The 22,882-nt window shown below is 37.2% G+C and overlaps 1 protein-coding gene across 5 annotated transcripts in view; it reads right to left on the reverse strand.

Annotated features, from left to right (window-relative positions):
- The window catches only part of EPS8 (epidermal growth factor receptor pathway substrate 8), a 199,053-nt gene that overhangs the window by 109,896 nt on the left and 66,275 nt on the right, over window positions 1-22,882 (reverse strand). For 4 of the 5 annotated variants that reach the window (XM_032391808.1, XM_032391802.1, XM_032391804.1 and 1 more), the window contains exon 2: window positions 7,904-7,974. The gene's annotated coding sequence lies outside the window, so the exon portion shown is untranslated. Of the gene's footprint in view, window positions 1-7,903; window positions 7,975-10,720; window positions 11,260-22,882 lie in introns of those variants that run through there. The other variant, XM_032391805.1, reaches the window with a different exon arrangement.

Consider the following 22,882-nt stretch of genomic DNA (forward strand, 5'->3'; position numbering starts at 1 on the left):
TACTAAAAGCATACAAGTAACACAGGTATATGTGTAAACATTGAACACAGCATAAATCTAATTAAATCATACTTATGTATAAATGAAAGGTCAGAAGACTTTAATCTGATAGCCAGTGAGGAGTTAGTCAGTCATGAAAACTGAATAAAAAGAAAGGTTTCAGTAAGCAAATTGCCACTTCTGTTCCAGTAAGGATAGAAAGGCTTTGTGGGGAGTTTAATATCTGAAGATAATTCCATAACAAAAATTAAAGAGCCTGATAAAGCAAGAAAGATTGTTTCTTTCACATGAAAGACAAGTTGAAAAAGAATACAAGCAGAAAAACAGCAAGAAACAAGAGGGATCCTTATTGTCCAGGATGATAAGAGTGATGGGTTTGGGGAAGGGACTGAGAATTTCATATTCTCCTATGGGATATAAAATTCAGTCCCTGTGGTTGGCAGGAAAAAACATCTTAAAAGCAAATCACCTGGAGAAGGCAGCACTGGCTCAGTAGAATTCAAATATATGCCAAGGTCCAGGAAAAGAACTAGAACGAAAGTTCTACAGTGGTATATGCCAGGTGGATTTATCAAAAACAGTCAGGAGGGAAGTGCCAGGTTTTGTCAAAAGCCTGTTTGTCTGTGGAGTGACAGCAGTGAGTGAAGAGAAATGCATATGTATGTATATACATACACACACACACACACAGGATGCTTTCTTGCTGGACACATTAGTGATACAGTAGGCATTCCTCCAAGCAGTGAAATGGCAATAAGAGGCAGGTTTTGAAGGGACAATGAAAAGCTTTACCTTTCAATTTATTTAATGTAAGTTGGTGATTAATTATTCCGCCTCTCCTTGCCTCCTAAAAGAATAAATTAATAAAGATTTACTGAGTGCCTATTATGTAGTGTGTACTACATTAGTATAAATGAAATCCTATAGTCGTCCTAGAAGCAGAAATGATTATAATTTTATTAATGATGTAGAAGTAAAAGAAAAAGAGAAAAAGCTCTTCAATTCAAACTAATTAAATGGAAAACCATTTTGATTACTGAGGGTTATGGTTTAGAGAGGACATATCATAACCAGAGCTAATTTAAACTTTGTTGCATATATGACTCCTCAGATTTAAATTATTAAATAGATAAGAAAGACTGTAATTCAGTAAGTGATATTTTTCTCAGGGTTTGAAATTTACTAGCTCTCTTAAGTCATCATTCCACTCGGGAAATCTTATAATTTGTATAGTTAAATCTGAATTACACACAAGTAACTAGTTTCACTGTTTAAATCTCACAAGGCCTGTGGCATCTGGGGTTCTCACTGGTTTCCTGGCTGATTTAACTTCTAAACACCTAAGGCTGTACAGAGCTGGGTTTGCTATAGGAGCACTGACCCCAAGTAGGAAATTCTCATTATATCCAGTTTGGCCATTTGGCAAAACAGAGTGTGTGTGTGTGTGTGTGTGAGAGAGAGAGAGAGAGAGAGAGTGTGTGTGTGTGTGTGAGTGTGTGTGTGTGTGTGTGTGTGTGAGTGTGTGTGTACACATGTATCTATCTCCAAATCAACAAATCACTACCCCCAATTCACTGATTCACTGTTCTGCTTGTATTCACCCCTCCTCATTCTTGGGTTATATTTTAAACCTAACTGAAACACCTTAACATTTCTTTTAATGGGCTGTAGAAACCTACAGGTTTAACTTTCTGACAGCAGATCCACTGCCACAGGTTATGTAAATACAGTAAAGCAAAATATATGTAATGTTGCCTCAGTAAAATTAAGAATGGATAAGCCTAGTTCCCTTTATCATGACGCTTCTGTCAGTTTTCTTCTCTCCCCCCAAATAATGCTTTCAACAAATGATGAAAAGTTTACAACTGCAGTACAGGATAATAATTCCCCACCAGTTCTGATTGCAATGGGAAAGTTTAAAACTGTGAAATGAGTAAACTCCTGCTAGTTAGCATGAAAGGAAATAATCAACAGATTAAAAGCATTGATGTAGCTAATTCTACTAAATCACTAGTTTTGTATTCTAACTACATGCTTTTTAGTGATGGAAAATTTAACTGTTGCCTAAAGTGTAGGCAACTGGTAGTAAGAAAACACAGGTGACCTAATTTGGAAGAATCATGCCAACTATAGAACTAAGCAGACTATTCATCCCCATGGTAATAACTCTTAAAAAAAAAGACACAGAAGCCAATTCATAGATTCCATTTTCAAACCAGGGAGCGATTTGGGGGTGTACATACGTATGTAATTTATACCGTGTCTTGTGCCAAACTAATAACATGTTTGGATGTCTTCATCCAAGAGATGAAGCTTAAATAAACGACAGCAAGTGGCCCTTTTAATAATATTGACTGCTAATACATGGAAAGGTAATCTGTTCCTCAGGCAAAGAACCACAGAGGATGTTACAAAAAACACAACAATAATCAGGAACATTCTCCAGGGTGCTGAGTCATTAATTGAACTTGAAAGGTCAGGCATTTCTCTTAACAGCATCATATCTACCTGAGGAGAGCATATTGCTTTGTGACTTGAATACAAAAGAACCTTATAAATCTAAGACTTTATACGTTTATTTTTTTTTTTTTTGTACCCAGGTCCTTTAACTGTTCCCCTAAGCTCTGCTTTTGAGCCCTTTGCTTTGCAGGTGGCTCTTCTTGTAAGGGAACTCAGGTTTGTCCACATATGCAGATTTGTTAGAGTCCTCTTCCCCGTATTTATAGGGCCTCTTACCACAAATAAAATGGGTCCCAGGCTTATAGATTTGAGGTGAACCTGGAGATGTGTCACTCAGATACCCCTTCAAAGAATGACTTGTTGGGGCGCCTGGGTGGCTCAGTCTGTTAAGCGTCTGCCTTCGGCTCAGGTCATTGTCCCAGGGTGCTGGGATGGAGCCCCGAGTTGCATCAGGCTCCCTGCTTGGCAGGAAGTCTGCTTCTCACTCTGCCCCTCCTCCTGCTCATGCTCTCTCTCATCTCTCACTCCCGCTCTCTCGCTCGCTCTCTCTCGAATAAATAAATAAATAAAATCTTTAAAAAAAAAAAAAAAAAAGGAATGATTTGTTGCCCCAGCTGCTGGCAGCACAGTCAATAGACAGCCTTGAGCAATCAGCCTTTTGAGGGACTGCCTCAGGGGCAGCAAGCTACCATGCCCAAGGTCACGCCCTTCCCAGGGGGGCCCACAACCAATGAGTGATCAAGATGGGGGTATAGACAGTTGGCCATTCCAGTCCAATGCAGGACAACTTTTACAGGCCATTTTTGTTCCAAAACTTATGGTGGTCAGCAGTCTGTGTCACTGGTCCTACAATGTAACCTGATTCCTCCCTCTGCCTACTCATGCCATATCTAAGATTTCAAATAAGCTTTACTGAAAACAGTCATTTCAAAGATACGATTTCCAGAAACAGTTAAAGCACAATATATTTTGGTATCAAGCTTTGGGAGCAAAATATTTAAGCCAATAAAAATATCCTAAAAAACGCAATTAAAAAAATAAAAAGACAAGCCATGGACTGGAATATTTACAAATCATCTTTCTTTTAACATTTCTTTCAAGGCAAGTGTACTGGCGACAAATTCCCAGTGTGGTATTGTCCTTGTTTTGTCTCAGAAAGTCCTTATGTCTCCTTCATTTTTGAAGGGTCATTTTGGGGATACAGAATTCTAGGTTGGTGGTTGGAGGTTTGGTTTTCCCCATAACTATAAATATTTCACTTTATATTCTCCTCATGCCTACATGGTTTCTGAAGAGAAGCCCAGTGTAATTCCTCTGTAGGTGAGCTACTTCGTGTGCTGTTAGCTACTCTTAAGAATAAAAGCACAGCCTTTCCCTCTAGCACTTGATTCCATATTGCCAGTTTAATTTAACCAATATATATTCCAAACACTGAGCTAGGTTCCAAACACTGAGCTAGGTACTTGGAGAGGATGTGAAAAACACGGATTCCATAAGATAAATCGGAACTAGGCTGTTCATGTCTACAGGGAACTTAGAAACTCAGAGGCTTTAAGACAGAACATTCTGTTTTGTCAATGAAACTACGAAGTTTTTGAGGGTAGGGACTTTATCTTTATTGTGGTCAACCACTACTCAATCTTCTTTACATTTGCTTCCTGGGTTACTAAGGAGAATTACAAACTGGACAATCAGGCATTCTATAAATCTCTATCAGTCTTAGTTGCTCTCTGACTGTTGGCCATCAAGACTTTATATCTTTTTGGTTCCACAATAAATTCCCCATGGTAGCCATATTGTCAAGTTATAATACAGCACGCTCCTCTTTTTCGTCACCCCCCTCGGAAAATATTACACTTCCCATTTAACTAAAAAGAGACAAACCGCATGCCTCCTTATCTACATGTAAATAAGAAAATCTTTTTTTTTTTAAGAAAATCTTTAATAGTACAAAAGATCTACTAGATGTTAAGTATTGTTTTAAAAAATGGATTCACAAATGACAAGCTTCCATATGACATTTCAATATTCCAGGTACTCATTTCAGAAATGCATCTCAGGCAGAAAGTTCAGTCAACAATATATCTTATAGTATCTTAAAGGCATGTCTTCATATCTGGAAATAAATCCTTTTTGGATAAAATAATCAAAATGTTCTGGGCAACTGTTATCCAAGTTTTTCACTGATTTAATCAAATCCCCTAAACAGAACCTTTGTCCTCTTGAAAATATTTATTCTCTTTTCAAAATATTTTAAGGGTTAAATTCAGAATATAAAACTTTAAGATAAGCTTTTCACCATTTTAAATGTTTCACTCACTCAGGTCTTCTTCACCTCATGTGAACTTCACACTAAAGATTCAAAGAGCTAGAGTATTTTCCAAATAGAAACATCTTTTTTCTAGTATTCCTGCATAAAAAGATTTCATTGCATTCTATGTAAGCATCAGCAAGACAAAATAAAGTGTGCCAATTTGAAGACAAAAGGAAGCTGAATGATTAATCACTATATATTTCTGTTCTTTAAAATCTGATTTTGGGGGCACCTGGGTGGCTCCAGTTGGTTAAGCGTCTGCCTTCAGCTCAGATCATGATCTCAAGATCCTGGGATGGAGTCCCCCATCAGGCTCCGTCCTCAGCAGGGAGTCTGCTTCTCCCTCTCCCTCTGTGCTCTCTCTCTCAAATAAATAAAATCTTTAAAAATATAAAATAAAATCTGATTTTGTAGAATTTTTTTCATCATATCCATAAAACAGAAATACACACTTAAAAGGTAAATGTTTTAAGTGCTTAATACTTTTTTGTGTGTTGTTTTTGCAAAGATAAACAGTTTAAATAACTGCCTACTTCCGAGAGCAATTAAATCCGAAGATAAACTGTGCATTTCAGAAAACTCTAACACTATTCTCAAAAACAGCTCAATAGTGACCAATTAACCCATCTCAGTAACTTCAGTCAGACATGTTGACCTATCTCTAAGCTGGGACTTTCTCATGTTAACGAAGATGATGAGTGTATCAGAGAATCCACAACTACACACAACTTCAACAAGAGACCTTATTTATCAACACTGCGTTCTGTTACAAGCTCACCTATACATAACTCCCTTTGGGCTTAATCTCATAATAATGACAGTGATAACAACAGATTGAGGGAAGAGGATAAATCAACAATGACAATAATTACCTAAGCACATATTTGTGCTCCATACCACCCTGGGCACTTTCTTTTCTTTCTTTCCTTTTTACGGTTTGTTTGTTTGTTTGTTTTAGAAAGAGAGACAGAGAGAGAGCATGGGGGGAGCAGAGGGAGAGGGAGAGAGAGAATTTCAATCAGACTCCCCGCTGAGCACAAAGCCAGATGCAGGGCTCAAACTCACGACCCTGAGATCATGACCTGAGCCAAAATCAAGAGTCGGAGACTTCACCAACTGAGCCACCCAACCACCGCCATACTGGACACCTTCTGTAGGCTATCTCCTTAAATCCTAACAATTCAACGGTGTCAGTAACACTATACCCATTTTACAACCATGAAGTTTGAGGCTCAAGAGGATACATGCCCAGAATTTTACAAATGTTAGATGGTGAAGACTGTGAACAGGCTTTCTCCTACAGCCTACACCCACCATCTAAAAAGAAAAGCAATTGGTAAAAGCCCTCTACAGTTATGTTTCTATAGACTGATCAATTACTTTTTTTGGGAAACCGAAGAAATGACTTATAAGTGGAACTAAATACGCCACTTGTTTACTAAGTAAGAAACAAAAATACAAAAGAATATGCCTTGCAGTTGTACTAAGAGAACACAAAAGTAGTTGCTAGATGACTCAGCCAAACAATAAATTAGAGGTGAAAGTAGCAGCAGGAGAATTAAAACTATTGAGCTGGCATTGGAGATTAAAAGACAGGTCCCTGATCGCTGGGAAGGACCTTGAACACCGCCCCCTCAGTCACTCCACAAAGAACTGAATAAGTCCATTGTGTGAGAAAAATACATTTTCTTCTGGACTAAGACAAAGAGATAGCAGCGGCAACGTCTGACCAAAGACGACCAAATCATCTAGCTACAGAGTCATGACCACCACGCTAGAATCCATAATACCTGAAGACAGTGCAGGAAGACAGGAGTCTTACTACCATTTTACCGATTTACTACTATCTTTCTCTCCCAAGATATAAATAAATTACTCTCAAAACATAGTTACTAGAAAGAAATACAGTAATCACATTTGCTAAATAGTATTCTGGCACCTTTGAAAAGCCTCAGGGTACAATTTGGGAGACCCAGAATAAAAGGTTACATGTAAAAACCTAAGCCCAAAAAGAGGTAAGAGAGGACATGTGCTGGGTGAGCTGAAGAAAAACAAGAGAAATAAAGGAAGTTAAGAAGACAAATGAAACAAACAAAAACTGATGGAGTGAGAACAAATGCCCATTCAGTTTGACTCAGGCCTCATACACTAAGGCATCCAGATGAATGGCTGAAACTCCAGGGAAGAGAAAAATCAGAATTAGATGTTTTTCCCACAGCAAGAAAGTAAAATACTGAATATAAAAGTATTGAAAAGATATAACAGGTTTTCTTTTTTTTTTTTTTTTAAGATTTTATTTATTTATTTGTCAGAGAGAGCACAAGTAGGCAGTGCGGCAAGCAGAGGGAGAGGGATAAGCAGGCTCCCCGTTGAGCAGGGAGCCCGATGTGGGACTCAATCCCAGGACCCTGGGATCATGACCTGAGCCGAAGGCAGATGCTTAACCAACTGAGCCACCCAGGCATCCCGATGTAACAGGTTTTCAATAGAAAATACATTTTTCATAATCCACAGATTAATAATTCCTCCAAATACATCCTCATAAGTAAAGAAATTTTTAGTTCTAAAAATGCCAATACTTTCAGAGCCATCTAATTGGTTTGGCTTTCTTTCCTCTGCCACTTCTTCCTCCTCTTACTTTCCCCTCTTCTTTTGTGCTCGCCAGTTCTCCCGGAAACAGTACATAAAATGGTGCAGTCTTCCTACCATTCCACTAGCTAGGCTACAGTTACATCCAAAAATTTCATACTTACAGATTCTCTGCATGTAACTGTTAATTCCCATTTAACTCACTGACAGTTCACAGTATTAACACCTCCACCTTACATTTTTCTTAATAAGACACTTTACATATCCATGATCTCAATTTATTCTCACAACATGTAATCTGGAAGGTAAGCAGAGTCAATAGGCCCATCATTCCCATTTTAAAAATAGGCAAACTGACACAGGGAAGTCAGGTAACCAGGACTGGGCATGAAGGTGTGGGCCTGGGGCTCTCCCACCACTTCACACTAACAGCCTTTCACGGATAACTGTAGTATTTCTCAGAATACATGCAAATGTCAAAATTTCCTAAGAAACAGCAGGTGGCTTTAAATATCTAAATTTTTCTACAAATGGACTCACCTCACAAATGAAAATATGCTCCAATTCTTATGCTTCCACTTCAGTCCAATGAGAGCTGTATTAAAGATGACCTGTGCATAAAAATAAGTGAATAAAAACAAAATTTCATTTTGAAGCATAGTCTGAAAGCAGTAGCTACTTTTGCTTAATACACATATTTGTTCTCTTTCACTTAAATTTTTGGTCTCTTTTCATGTAGATTAAAAATTATATGGATGGAAAAGATAAAGAGGAAAGAAGTCACAAAGGATCAAATATTGTGATGAGCACACTAACATGCCATCTGATTTAATCCTTGCAGTAACTCTGAGAAGTACTTAACTTCTAAACAAACTAAAATTCTAAGACTTATACTAGGATCTGAACATACCAATGCCTCAGAGGTACTTTTTTTTGCATCTTTTTACATTTATCTAGCATTTCACAAACTATATATAGAATAGGCATATTCAATTTTTTCCTATACGTAGTTAGACTTGTATGTTTAGCTCAAGGTCTATAAACACACATAGTAACCTAGGTATTTAAAATGCAGACCCACACTACGAGTGCATGTTATTACATGACATATCTGTGTAACTGACAATATTATAATATATATTGTGAATAGGTACATATCCATTAGATAGTTAAAGATTCCATATGTGTGAAAATTTTTTAAAAGTGAAATAACAAGACAAAGAGTTTGTGCTTTAAATAAGAAACGATCACTGAAAAAAATTAAATTTAAAAAATTAAAAATGATCACTAATACCACATAATGCTTAAGAACTAATAATTGCAGTATGGACTTCTTTGTCACATGGCTTTAACAGCAATGAAAAGGGACTGTGGAGTACAGGAGTTCGAATTTGAATCCCAACTCTGTAACAGCATGAAAATACTGAAGATCAGCACTTCATTCTTCTGTTCAGATCCTCATATAATATAGTCTCACTTGCTTAGAGGCCACACATCAATGACCACCTCAGCAATGTCACAGAGTAAATTAAAAAATTACATGGCTAGTTAAATAGATGCCACATAGTCTATGTGCTAAACTTCTCCATTTTATTCAGATGCCCTCAAGCTCAGTTTAGATCATTTAAAATTTCATTTTAGAAAAAGTTCAAATGAAGCTGGTAATCAAATCAACCCAACTCAAACTTTTTAATATAAACTGTACAATTAGCTAAACAAATAGTAGATGAGGGAGAGTTTTTCTTTAGAGACATATTCCAGATAATAAATCAATATAAAGTAGAAATTAAAATATCATATTCTGCAACTCCTAATCAATTAAAGTATCTAGGCATAACAGCTACTGGTATCTGAAAAAGAAAACCAGCACATATTATGTGTCCTGAGGAAAGAACAAATACCATTCATATATCAGGGAAGTGAAAAGAACAGGGGGAACAAAGGGAGGAAAAGAAAGAAGGGAAGAGAGAGGGGGAGGTGGGAGAGAGGAAGAAGGAAGGAAGAAACAAAGAGAGGGAGGGAGGGACGAAGGAAGGGAATCTGAATTTGATTAAATCTCTAGATCCTTCTACCACTTTATAAACACACAGGAGAGAAGGATATGTTAAACTATATCACAGAGACATCATTAGTAATATCTAGCAAAATAAATATTAATAACCATAAAGGACATTATTTGGACCTTAAACAAACTATAAAAAGAAGACTTACAAATCAAATATTAACTAAATATTTAATATTCAGAATTAACTTTTAGTTTCAGGTATGATAATTAAATTATGGTTACAACATTTTATTTTATTTTTTTTTAAGATTATTTATTTATTTGATAGAGAGAAAGGAAGTGCACAAGTGCCCCGGTTATAACATTTTAAAAGTGTTTTTATCTTTTAGAATAACATACTGAGGGGTGCCTGGGTGGCTTAGTCAGTAAAGCGTCTGCCTTCAGCTCAGGTCATGATCCCAGGATCCTGGGATCGAGCCCCGCATCGGGCTCCCTGCTCAGTGGAGAGCCTGCTTCTCCCTCTCCCTCTGCCCCTCCTCCCTGGGCTCCTGCTCTCAATCTCTCTCTCTTTCCTCTCTCTCGTTCACTTTCGTTCACTCTCTCTCAAATTAATATATCTTAAAAAAAAGAATAACATACTGAAGTAATTACATATACAATGGTGTATCTGAGATCTGCTCTGTTTCACACAGGAGGGAAGAAGTGGGCAGATGGATGAACCTAGATTAGCCCAGAGTTAATAACTGCTAAAGCTTGATGGTGCTATGCAGGGGTTCATTCTGCTATTCTGTCTACCTTGTATATTTGAAGGTTTCCAAAATACAATTTTTAAAAAAAATACGAGGTATACAACATATCAAAATAAATGGTACTTCAAGTATTATAACAGAAGTACTTTTAAGAATTTAAAACTTAACTACATGTTCCTATGAGATGTTTTAACAAAATAATACTAACTAATGTCTGAACTAGTAGATATTTGTCTCAATTATTTAGCTAAAATGTTATGTTCTGTAGTTAATGGTCGATCTCTTTATTAAGTACAGCTAGTACATTGAAAACAGCAATTTATCAGAAAATGGAAAAGTAGTGACTTTAAAAATATAGGCAAACTGCCAGACTTTAGATGTTTTACTTTCAAAGTTTTTTGTTCACTTCATTTGGCACTAAGAAGACTCATGTTGAGCTATAGTGGTGCACAGAGTTTGGCTCAAATTCTTCAAGTATGGATAATACATGTGTAATTTAAATTATTGTATGATGAATCCTGTTAAGTGAGAAACAATTGTATTCAACACAAAAAGGTGAAAAGAACAAAGGCTTTGAAATTCAATGTTTGATCCATCACTTACTAGTTTTACATCACCTCAAGCAAGTTCTAGCTCCTTCATCTGTAAAATGAGAAAAATAATTTCTTCCATATAATGTTGTGATATGTGGATTTGATTATATTATAAAAGATTCAATATATTTTAATCTTTTGTATAAACTACAGAAGTGTGGGTATACACACACATACACACATTTCCTAGCACTGTTCTGTTAGTGTTTCACAGTGGCTAATATTCTAATTGTCAACATCCAATCATTATTCTGCTAGTATTGTTAGGCTACCTAATATTAAACTCACTTCTCCCCAAATGCCAACAATATTCCCCACTGGTATAAATAATAATTTGGAAAACATATCCACTCTGAACTAAGAAATCCCTTTATACACTGAAGCTATAAGTGTCCTTTATGTAATCAGCAGGACAAGAATTTGCCTATAACTTTTATTTACCTAAGTTGTAAAGATTTTGGATAAATAATATTGTTACAAATGTTTAAAGATAGGCTGCTTTCAGTCACATAGCCAAATTTAAGTTACATCTGGACTATCTTTGGTGTTTGAAGGATAAATCTACCCTAAAAAATATCAAAGTTTGGGCACCTGGGTGTCTCAGTCGGTTAAGCGACTGCCTTCGGCTCAGGTCATGATCCCAGGGTCCTGGGATCGAGCCCCACATCGGGCTCCCAGCTCAGCAGGAAGCCTACTTCTCCCTCTCCCACTCCCCCTGCTTGGGTTCCCTCTCTAGCTGTGTCTCTATCAAGTAAACAAAATCTTTAAAAAAAAAAAAATCAAAGTAATTCACTGGACTAATGCTTCTATAAGAAAATTCTTACCCTTGAAGATAAAGTATCAACAAGAATGGGCTTCCTTCCAACTCACCTGATGCCCTAGGGCATATTGCATGTACCTTAAAGCTTTATTTTGTTATAACTTATCATGTTTTATCAGTCATTGCTTCACATACTGGTCCCATAGTTGGAATATGAGCTCCAAAAAGACAGAGGAAGACTTATTTTCTTTTTGTATCATCAGCATTTGCCTAGGGAGTGCCTGGCAGCAGCAGGTGCTTAATACGTGTTTGCTGAATTCACATATGAGTATATATACCTTCCTTCTCTAAGGACTTCTGGATCAAATCATTAAGTACCCCCTTGTTAAACACTCCATGATGGGACTGAGCCTACCACACCTGGGCCCAGAACCTGAAGAGACTTCCATTGTGGTCTTATCCTTACCCCCGACTCCGCAGAGGACACATCTACTTCAGATCATTCAAGTTCAGCACAGACTATATCCCTGGGCTCCTCTTCCAAGCCTAGCCTTCAACCTGCAACACCAGCTAACACTTACTGACAGCACTCTTTGTGTAACGTACTACACTAAACACAGAATATACTTTAGTTCATGTGTTCTTTACGATAACCTGGGAGTAAGTATTAGTATTACTCCCATCCTACAGGTTAAGGCTGAAGCTTAAAGAAGTTATGAAATATGTCCAAAGTCCCAAGGTCATAGAGCAGAGGCAGGATTTGAGCCAGGTCTGTCTAAATGTGGTCCACATTCTCAATCACTGACTCCCCTGACCAGAAGACTCCTAGTAAACAAAACTTTTCAAAAAAGACTCTGAAAGTCCCTTGAGATGATTTAAAATGTTTTTAAATAAGCTCTTAAAAGTGACATTAGTTCCCTTTGGGGAGTCCTTCACTTTTTCCTCTTACATTTTCTGATACACGGGGACCCTAACCAACAGAAGCTACTCTAAGACGGCAGCAGACAGAGTTGAGGATAGAAATCATGCTTAAAGACAAAAAATCTGAGCAGTCTAGAAATCTTGTGAACAAGACTAGAAAAATAAAAAGGAGAGATGTAGAATCTAATTGTATAAAGGACTAGATCGCTCTTAATGACTAACATCTGTATAGAACTTAAAAGCTACAAAGCACATGCAAATACACACACTAATTTACTAAATAGGGATTTCCTAAGGTGCAAAGCTGCACCAGAACATAGGTGTCATATAGATCTGACACTGAAACTTTCATTAGAGCCAGCAGAAATAGTAGAGGCTCATGAGTAAGACAGTTTTTCCCAAGTTTAAATCTCAGCTTTGACAATTACTGCATGGCTTTAGGAAAGGTACTATCAAAAAAAGGGGGGGGGGCACCTGGGTGGCTCAGTCGGTAGGCGTCTGCCTTCAGCTCAGGTCATGATCTCAGGTTCCTGGGATCGAGCCCCGCATCGGGCTCCCTGCTCCACGGGAACCTGCTTCTCCCTCTCCCACTCCCCCTGCTTGTGTTCGCTCTCTCGCTGTGTCTCTGTCAAATAAATAAATAAAATCTTTAAAAAAAAAAAAAAGGAAAGGTACTTATCAACCACACTGAGCCTCAGTTTCCAGGTATGTAAAATAGAAATAACACCTCCTGTGTAGCAAAATTATGAGAAAAACCATTAATGCATCATGCTGCCCAAAGCCATTAACCTAAGCACATCTGTTCAAAGCAGCGGCAAAGAAACTAAAAACAATTAGAGAGCTGTGCTCAGGCTTAGATTCCCAGGCAGAAGTGGACTGCCTACATAGGGGTCCCCACCCAGAAATGGAGATCTGAAAAAAAACTGTTCTTCACCAGGGAATGCTTCAAAGGCAAGCAACAAGAGTGGTTAGCACACACTCTCTCTTTTTTTTTTTAACTAAGCCCGATGCCTAACGTGGGGCCTGAACTCATGACCCCAAGATCAAGAGTCTCATGCTGTACCGACTGAGCCAGCCAGGCGCCCCGGACAGCACATACCTTCTGAAGTGTATAAGCCACTGGGAAACTATTAACCACTCCCAACTTAGATTAACCAAACTGCTTTCCTGACACCATGCTGGGATCAGTGACAGTCATTCTTAATGACTAAGGAAAAGTTTTCACCTAGAGTGGAGGTGAGCAGAATGGAAATAGCACTTGTAACAAGAAGAGCTGGCCTCTTCCTGTTTCACCCTACAAGATACCCTGTGACACCTCCCTCTGCCATCTTCCTCAGTCAATTAATCCTTTAAAAACTGTTATTAAATGCAAACACAGCTCTAGGTCCAAGGCATACAAGGATGAACCATGAAGGTTCACAGGACAGTGAGGGCAAGAGATCAGTAACAACAGCCAGGCTCTGAGAGTTTGCTGTGTGCCAGGCTCTTCAAGGGCTTGATATATTTAATAATCTAATTCTCACAACAAGCCTACAAGGTAGGCAGTAATACTGTCTTATAAATGAGGGGGGAAAAAAAAAACCAGAAAGATGGAGAACTGTAATAACTTGCAAATCCATTCAGCCACTAAGCAGTTAAGCTGGACTCAAACCCAGGTAGATAACATAATGTGATAAATGCTAGAACACCAGCATGGGAACATCGAGGCCCCCAAATTTAAGTAACCTGGTTAGTAATAGATGAAGTTAATAAATATATTTTAGGGGCGCCTGGGTAGCTCAGTCAGTTAAGCATCTGTCTCTTGATTTTGGCTCAGGTCTTGATCTCAGGGTTGGGAGATCGAGCCCCATGGCGGACTCTGCCCTCACCCACTGCTCCTCCCCCATACACTCGTGCTGTCTCTAAAATAAATAAAAATCTTTAAAATAAATAAATAAATAAATATGCTTTAAAGTCTTAGAAATCCTTAGAAATACACAAACAGAAGGTAAACAATGACACGTGCCCCATCTTTAAAACCTTCATGGACCATATAGATAATAGCTCAGGTTCACTACCTCTTAGCAGAAACATCAACAGCTGTTACATTTGGTTTTACTCATACAAAGAAGTTTAAAAACAAATGGTGAGTGATTAGGGCAATGCATTGCCCAAATGAAACCAGTTAGCATTATTAAACTGAATTACAGTCATGACAAAAAAATGTGATCACATCATAAAATATCATGAAGCCACTCTGGCAGTGAATGGCTAACAGGTATGGCCATTTTCTTTAACACATAGGTTTTACATGGGGTTGCTCTTCCAACTACGACTTTTATTAGAGAAGAAGAAACATCACACAATCAGGCCAACAAAGGTCTTTTTGAGGTGAGCCTGCCCATACCAGTTAATTAACCAGATGTTTCATTCAGTGACACATCTAATAGGTAAGTTATTCTTTCTTGAAGCAACAGTCTCAGGAAGACTTTCTGGAATTAAACTGCCCTCAGTTGTACCCTGTGAAGAGATTAGTCGTATAATACATGCTATCCTACTAGTCAATCCTCATTATCTACAAAGTGTAATTTAACATTTACAACATCAGCCCCATAGTCTTGTCTGCCTAATAAAACATTTCTCCTTGATTTCCTAATTTATTCAAAATTGAACTTGATCTTCTCCACAAAACAAGTTTACTCTCCAAATTTACTCATTTATTATTTTAATGCAACTTCCTTTCTCATTACTCAGCTTGCAACTCTCGTTGTTCCTGACTTCTCCATCTTTTCCACTCTGGATCTCCTCACTGCCAGGATTATCAAAATAAGCTTAACTGGTCTTCCTATTCCAACTAACTTCTCCTTCTAATCCTTTTTCTAAGACTGTGAAAATTTACTCTTAAAAAGCAATGCTTTTACTTTGCTTTCCTCTGTCCCAGAACCAACGATGGCAACATACAAGATCACATAATAGAAGCAACATTCTCTTTAATAATCAAGAAGCCTGGGTTCCAGCCCCAATTTCTCCACTAACTTATTTGAATGATTCACTTAGATTTCCTTACCTGGAAAACATGAGTCCTAGGCTACAAGAGCTCTGCAATCCCTTATTTGAGAGCAACAAATCTCTTGTCCTGGAATTCGTGGTCCAACATAACTGAGCTAATCAAACTCATCTACAACTATCCCCCAGCAAGTATTCTCCTACCCTTAGCTGCTGTCTATATGCTCCTGAATATGTCAGTCATGCTTGTGCTGTACTAACTCCTTCTTCTAAAATGACCTCACCCTTCTCTTACCAAAAACATTCTCAAACAGAAGGGTTACAAGGAACTATGTTCTTCTTTGTCCTTTTCTGACATTTGCAATTTTTTTACGCTCTGTATTATGTATGTACTAAATGTTCAGGGGAAAACAAATTCCTAAACCAGAGCTATAAGGTAAAATTATCTCAACACACAAAGCCTAATCTGGTAATCATCAATAATACATCCTTTTTCTTCCTAGAGATTTTATTCGTTGTACACATTTGGCCCTGTTAACTCTAAAATTTAACCTGTGGCCCCCATGAAAGGACTCAATAGTTAATGAACTGATTTTATTTTGGTTCTCTTAAGTGCAGTCTAATCTATCAATGCTCAGCTGAAGTGGATACCATAAATAGCTAATGTAGTTAAAGTACTTAATCTTAGTATATTAAATTCACTCCCTGTTTCCTAGAAACAGCCGATTTTTAAACATCAAACCATATTATTTTATGAGCACCTAGTTCCAATAACATCGATTCAGTACTTTTGTAAGTTAAATTATTTTTTGTGAGCTGATCTGAGAACCCCCAATTACCATCTTCAACACCACACTGATAAGAAAGCACCAGCTGATGAAATAATAACTGGGGAGGAAGGCCAAACACGTTCTCCATTCCGCCAGTGATCATTCAGCTTGAAGAAAGGAGAAATCAATGACCCAGAGATAACACACGGACCTGATTTTGACATACAACAGAACACATACTCATTTACGAAAAAAATCAGTGCCCCGTAACATCCTAAAAAGAGCGAAAAATGTGCTATCAGAAGGCCTGTGCCAAAGCCCACCATTTAATAACTTAGAGCCCAGGAAAGTCTCATAAACTCACATCCTCAGATTTCTCATCAGCAAAATGGGGATCACCCATAATGCCAGCCTTGTCTACCACAGAAGACCTCTGAGCCTCAAATAACGTAATTATGTACAAGTGTTCTGAAAACTGCAAAAATGCTTCACAGTACAAATTAAGATATTATGTAAGCAATATTCATAAGACAAATACTCACCAATTTTAAGTATTTATTACCAAATAAATCTACCTACTAGGAAAACGAAAATGACTAGAGAAGAATCATCCTTAATGATACCAATTTTCTAAGTCTGGGTTTTTATACATCCTGCTTTTTCAAGTAGGACACACAAAACTCTACACAAACAATTTCAGGCAGTTAAGTGTCTGAACACCTTTTCTTAAAGATCTCTAGGGAGAAAAATTCCACAGCTCTCTTGGTATTTTTCCCTCTGGAACTGAACAACTCAACATATAAAAAAGTTCTGATTTCCTTCATCTGATATAAAGAAAATAAAATACACCAAGCTGGTGTAAAACAGTAATTGGCTATAAAAAATTCTATTCTACAACAAGTTTTATGGCAGACACAGACAAAACAGCCAAGGTATAATGGACCTAAGCTTTTTCTCTTTCATCAAATCCCTCCTTGCAGAGGTGGAAACATACACTGCCTAAACAAAAGAAAAAAAAATGCAGATCAGGTTTCTTAACTTTCATAATGGAATACTAACCGTGACACTTGCCAACCTAGCATATAAAACAAGGTCTTCTTTTCAAACCATACCACAGGGCATCAGGCAAAAGCAAATATTAAGACAATTGATGCTAGAAAGAATTTAAGGCCCATTTAACCAAATTTCACAAGATCCATGCCTGTGTTCTTTTGGAAGAGCTGAATGTAACGTACCTGAACTATATAGTTCTTTCATTGTTAGCAGAATGTTTTTATTACTTGACTATTTAAGGTTATGCCTTAGGCTCTTACTAAGGGACAACATAAGAAATAAAGACTTAAAAGAATGTTTTTTAAAGATTTTATTTATTTGAGAGAGAGACAGAGGTTGAGAGAACGAGTGGGAAGAGGGGCAGAGGGAGAAGCAGACTCCTCACCTAGCAGGGAGCCCCAACATGGGGGTTGAGCCCAGGACCCTGGGATCATGACCTGAACCAAAGTCAGATGCTTAACCAACTGAGCCACTCAGGCACCCAAAAGAATGTTTTTATTCTGGCTTCCAAACTGTCCAATATTTTATTTCCTACATCTTTTAATATAATATCTTCCTATAGCAAGCACTCTCTGTGGCACTTCACTGACAATTCACATGTTACAATTTATTGAAATTCTTATTTTGCTTGTCTATCACCTCCCCCTGGACATTAAATTTAAGGGCAGAAACTATATTTTATTCAACATTATTTCTCAAATACTGAGGGCAGTGCCTAGCACATAAGGGAGATTAATGATCATTTATGTAATGAATAAATCACATACTTTATTTTTACTTTCCTAGGACATATGTTCAGTCCGAAATAGAAAATACATCTTCTTTAAAAAAAGAAGTCACATCTTTCACTTACTTATCTTCTCCACTCTTCCTGGAACTTTCCTTGCTTATTAGCCAGGAATTAATAAATATTTGATGATGATGAAGACAATGACAAGAACAATTATGCTAGTAGTAGTGGTGGAAAAACCAATTATCCTCATCAAAACAACACAGAGCAAGCATTTTGTTCATCATTAAAATCAAATACAAAAATAGTAAGCAATCGTCCTTATATATTAAAATTATACATCGTTATTTTCCTATTTTCTAGGTTTCCCAACATTGGTTAGGAGATTTTGCTTATGATCTCCTACACCAGTAAGCCTAAAAAGAATCAGTCAGTCGTTAAGTGTCTGCCTTCGGCTCAGGTCATGATCCCGGGGTCCTGGGATTGAGTCCCACATTGGGCTCCCTGCTCGGCGGGAAGTCTGCTTCTCCCTCTCCCACTCCCCCTGCTTGTGTTCCCTCTCTCCCTGTCTCTCTCTCTCTGTCACATAAATAAATAAAATCTTTTAAAAAAAAAAGAATCAGTTCCTCCAGAATCTAGACTGGCTACAGTAATTCATCTAAGAAAAATTAATCACCTGCCATAGAATATTTACATTTCAAAAACCTAAAGCTTCCTGCCTTTTGCCCCTATGTCCATGATTTCAGATGATAACTTTCCCTGGTTTTCTCCTGCTGAGGATGACTGCCTGGAGAATTGGACTCTATCTTTCTGAACCTGCCAGGTGCTTGGATGAAGATAAGGAGAAAGCAGGGAGCCAAGAGTGACAGTGATCTCCTATCCTGTAGAGGACACACCTGCCATTCTGATGCTCAGTGTGTGTTTGCCATGGTCCTGCCCTAATTCCAACTCTGGTTTTAGGTTATACCTGGCAGAAACAATATTCTTGATTAGCAAGTCTAGCTTTACACATTATCCTATGGCAGACACACATGCACAAAAGGAAGAAAAAAAAAACAAACTCCTATTTATATATAAAACTAATATTTATCACAATCAGGGATGACTTGATCCCTAAGCAGTACAAGCACTCAATGAAGATAAAACATTGAGAAGAAATTCCTTTAAGTGCATCTATCAAGATAAGCTCTCTTCCTCAATAAAATCATTCGGTTTGTAGGCTGGATAGGTTTCACTTTTCCAGAGTAATAGTATTTGGAAAGTATACATCCTTATGGCCTAAAATGGCCCATGCCGGAGTCCAGAGATAAAGCAGATGAAGAGGTGTATTCGACACCTAGAAACACTCACTCCAGCACACAGATTCAAGGAGCCTGAAGCAATGAATACTTGCTTAACACCACTGAATGTCAAAATAGACCAGCAAGAATGAAAACAGTGGATGCCTTTCATCACCTTGTTGAGTCTCTGAAAGCACATCTTTATTCACATGACATTAAAAAGAAACATATTTCTGGAATTGATGTGTATAAAAGTGTTAACTATTCATACAAGCAACTTTTAAAAGCATGTTTTGGAATCATATCTACCTATTTAGATATTAGACTTAACTCAAAAAGGAATATCTTAGATAAAAAGAACCCTTCTTTCCTCAGCATCAAAAGGATTCCCTTTCTGAACGCTTCGGCTCAAATAAGAGTATACTTAGAGAATTAAACTCTTATTACATTAGGCCATAGATGTCGATAATAAGATAATTAGATCCTGAACTCTGCCCTTTTTCTTGTCATGAGAATGTCCTTAGCATGACATTCAAGATTTTGCATTATCAATTTGAGCATTCTAGCCTCTACTCCAGTAATCCCATTACTTATTCATTCATTCAACAAAAATACATGGAGCTCTAGTAATAAACAAGACCAAAATGATCCCAATCCCTAAAAGTTCACATTAAAGTGCTCTCCAGGCAAAGCAGTCAATTCAGTGTATCTCCCAAACACTCATTCAGCAAGTATTTACTGGATAGGTTAAATGCTGGGCAGTTTTAGACAGTTTTATAGAGATAGAGCAGTAAACAATGGGACAAGATTTCTTTCCTTTACAAAGTTCACAACCTTGTGAATGAAGAAATGTACCTGTCTTTTTGTACTTTTCTGCTATGTTCATGTCAATTTCCCCTTCTCTTTACCTCTGGACACCTTCCCTTCTCCTTAGCACCAACCAGTCCTACCAAATTCCATTTATACCATAGTTCAGATACCATGTTAACTGGATTGCTGGTGAAGAAATGGGAGACTCAAGCAAGACTTAAATCTGTGTGTGGGTATAGGAAGGTTGGGAGGGGTGATCAGCTAAATTTAAGAAATTAAAGAGAATTAAGGGATTCTGGGCAGGTTCTTAAGGCCAAGACAAGGAGTCAATATAGGAAATCTGTGACTACGCCTGGGGTAATTACCATACAAGCAAGACAGAAACCCAATTACCAGACTGAGGCACAAAGTTAACACAGGATCAACAGCAAAAGTATTTGCTATCAAGTAAGAAGCTAATGAGTCAGGGTTCTTAAAATCCTCCAAAGGACAGAACTGGCCCCTCAGGACTAGGCTGATCCTTTAAGCAGAAATCAAATACTCTCAGCAATGAAATTAAAAGGAATGTGTCTTTGCAAACCACATATCTGATAAGAGGTCAATGTCCAAAATATATAAGGAACACATACAACTTAACAGCAAAAAATAATCAGATTTTTTAAATGAGCAAAGGACCTGAATAAACATTTTGCCCAATAAGACACACAAATGGCAAACAAATACATAAAAGATACTTAACATCACTAATCATCAGGGAAATGTAAATCAAAACCACAATGTGATATCACCTCATACCTGTTAGGATAGCTACCATCAACAAGAGATAACAAGTGTTGGCAAGTGGATAGAGAAAAGAGAGCCCTTATTCACTGTTGGTGGGAATGTAAATTGGTACAGCCATTATGGAAAACAGTATGGAGGTTCCTCAAAAATTTAAAAATGGAACTACCATGTGATCTAGCAATCTCATTCCAGAAGCAATCTCTTCCGGGTATGCATACAAAGGAAATAAAATCAGTATCTCAAAGAGATACACTCCCATTTTCATTGTACCATTATTTGCAATAGCCGACATAGGGAAACAACCTAAGTGTCCATCAAGGGATGAATGGATAAAGAAAATGTGCTACATATATACACACTGGAGTATTATTCAGCCAATGGAAAGAAGGAAATCTTGCCATTTACGACAATATGAATGAACTTGGAGGACATTATGCTAAGTGAAAAAAGCCAGGCAAAACAAGGCAAATATTATATGATCTCACTTATATGTGAAATCTAAAAAAAGATAAACTCATAGAACTAGCAAGTAGAATGGTGTTTGCCAGGGGCTTGGGGAATGAGGGGTAAAAGGGAGATATTGGTCAAAGGATATAAACTTCCAGTTAGAAGACAAATAAGTTCTGGGGATCCAGTGTATAGCATGGAGACTAGACTCAGTAATACTGTTTTCTATACTTGAAATTTGCTAAGAGAGTAATCTTAAGTGTTCTCACCACACCAAAACAAAAACAAAAAACAAAAAAAAGTTAACTTTGTGACGTGATGGGTGTGTTAATTGATTATGGTAATGATTTCACAATGTATATCAAACCATCACATTGTACACTTTAAATACATACAATTTTTATTCATCAATTATACCTCAATAAAACTCAGAGGGGAAAGAAATTTAGGGGTCCAGAGTCAGGATTATTATTACATTGAGGCCTCCGATTCTCCAAGGAAAACAATTAAAAAGTCTCCAATTAGAAATTCCAGATTACCAATTGGCATGATGTGCCTTCCCTTTCCTGGTAAATTTAGTCAGTAAATAGAGAAGATGGGTCAGAGAAATTATACTCCAGTGGTGAAGATGTTAATAGTGATGTTGGTTGTGATAAAAGTAATAGTAGAAAAGTTAAATTGTAATAATAATAATAATGTCTCTTTATATTTATTGATCACCTAAAATCTTAAAAAAGACCTTTGAATCTACTATCTCATTTCATTTCATAAAATCCTATGAGGAAAGCAAAGCAATGATTACTTTTCTAATGACATCAACAATATTAGCTGCATCATTTCAGTGACGTTACGGTAGAAAAAGCATTTGTAGAATAAGCATCATTCATTTATAGCATGTCTAACAGAAATGTGCTTCAGGCTGTAACTGGATCCTTAAGAAATCAGGACATTTCCTAGGGCTGCAAATCCAGTGGTGAACAAGAGACTCCCAAGTGTAGGCTAACAGGAATAAGTGTTTTTCCCCCAAACCTACCAAATTATTTAGGTTTGTTTAGAAACATTTACGTGTCTCAGAAACATCAATAAAGTTCTTGGGCTTTCTCTGTTACTGTCAAAAAGATTTTTTTAATTAAAGAAAATGTAATTTAAGAATGCTATTAGTAATGCATCATAATCTCAGAAAGCAAAGCTAGAGTTAAAATGGAAGATTTATATAGATGAATCTCTGTGAAATGACCAGGTCTTTGTTTCTTTTCAGAATTCTCTCTTGATTTCTTCATATACCTACCACTCCATTTGAAACTTTAAAACAAATCATAACAGATATACATCCTATTACCATTATTCAAATGAGGCATACTTAATATTACACTACAATTCAGGCACAAAAGTGTAAGTATCATCTGATTCAGCAGATATATATCCAATTGCGGGAGACCTTGGATGTTCATTTCTGTCTTACGTATGTCAGAGTGACAAAAAGATAAAAGGTACTAAAACTAATGGAAACCTTGCTGCAAGTATTTCTAGTGATCAAAATAACTATATATAGAACATGAATTACACTAGTACCATAATTCAAATCTTCACACTTCCTCTCCCACGCTCCACTCCAGAAGCTCTTTTAATACTT

Source organism: Phoca vitulina, unplaced genomic scaffold, assembly GCF_004348235.1.
Source record: "Phoca vitulina isolate PV1807 unplaced genomic scaffold, GSC_HSeal_1.0 scaffold64, whole genome shotgun sequence".
NCBI classification, from domain to species: domain Eukaryota; kingdom Metazoa; phylum Chordata; class Mammalia; order Carnivora; family Phocidae; genus Phoca; species Phoca vitulina.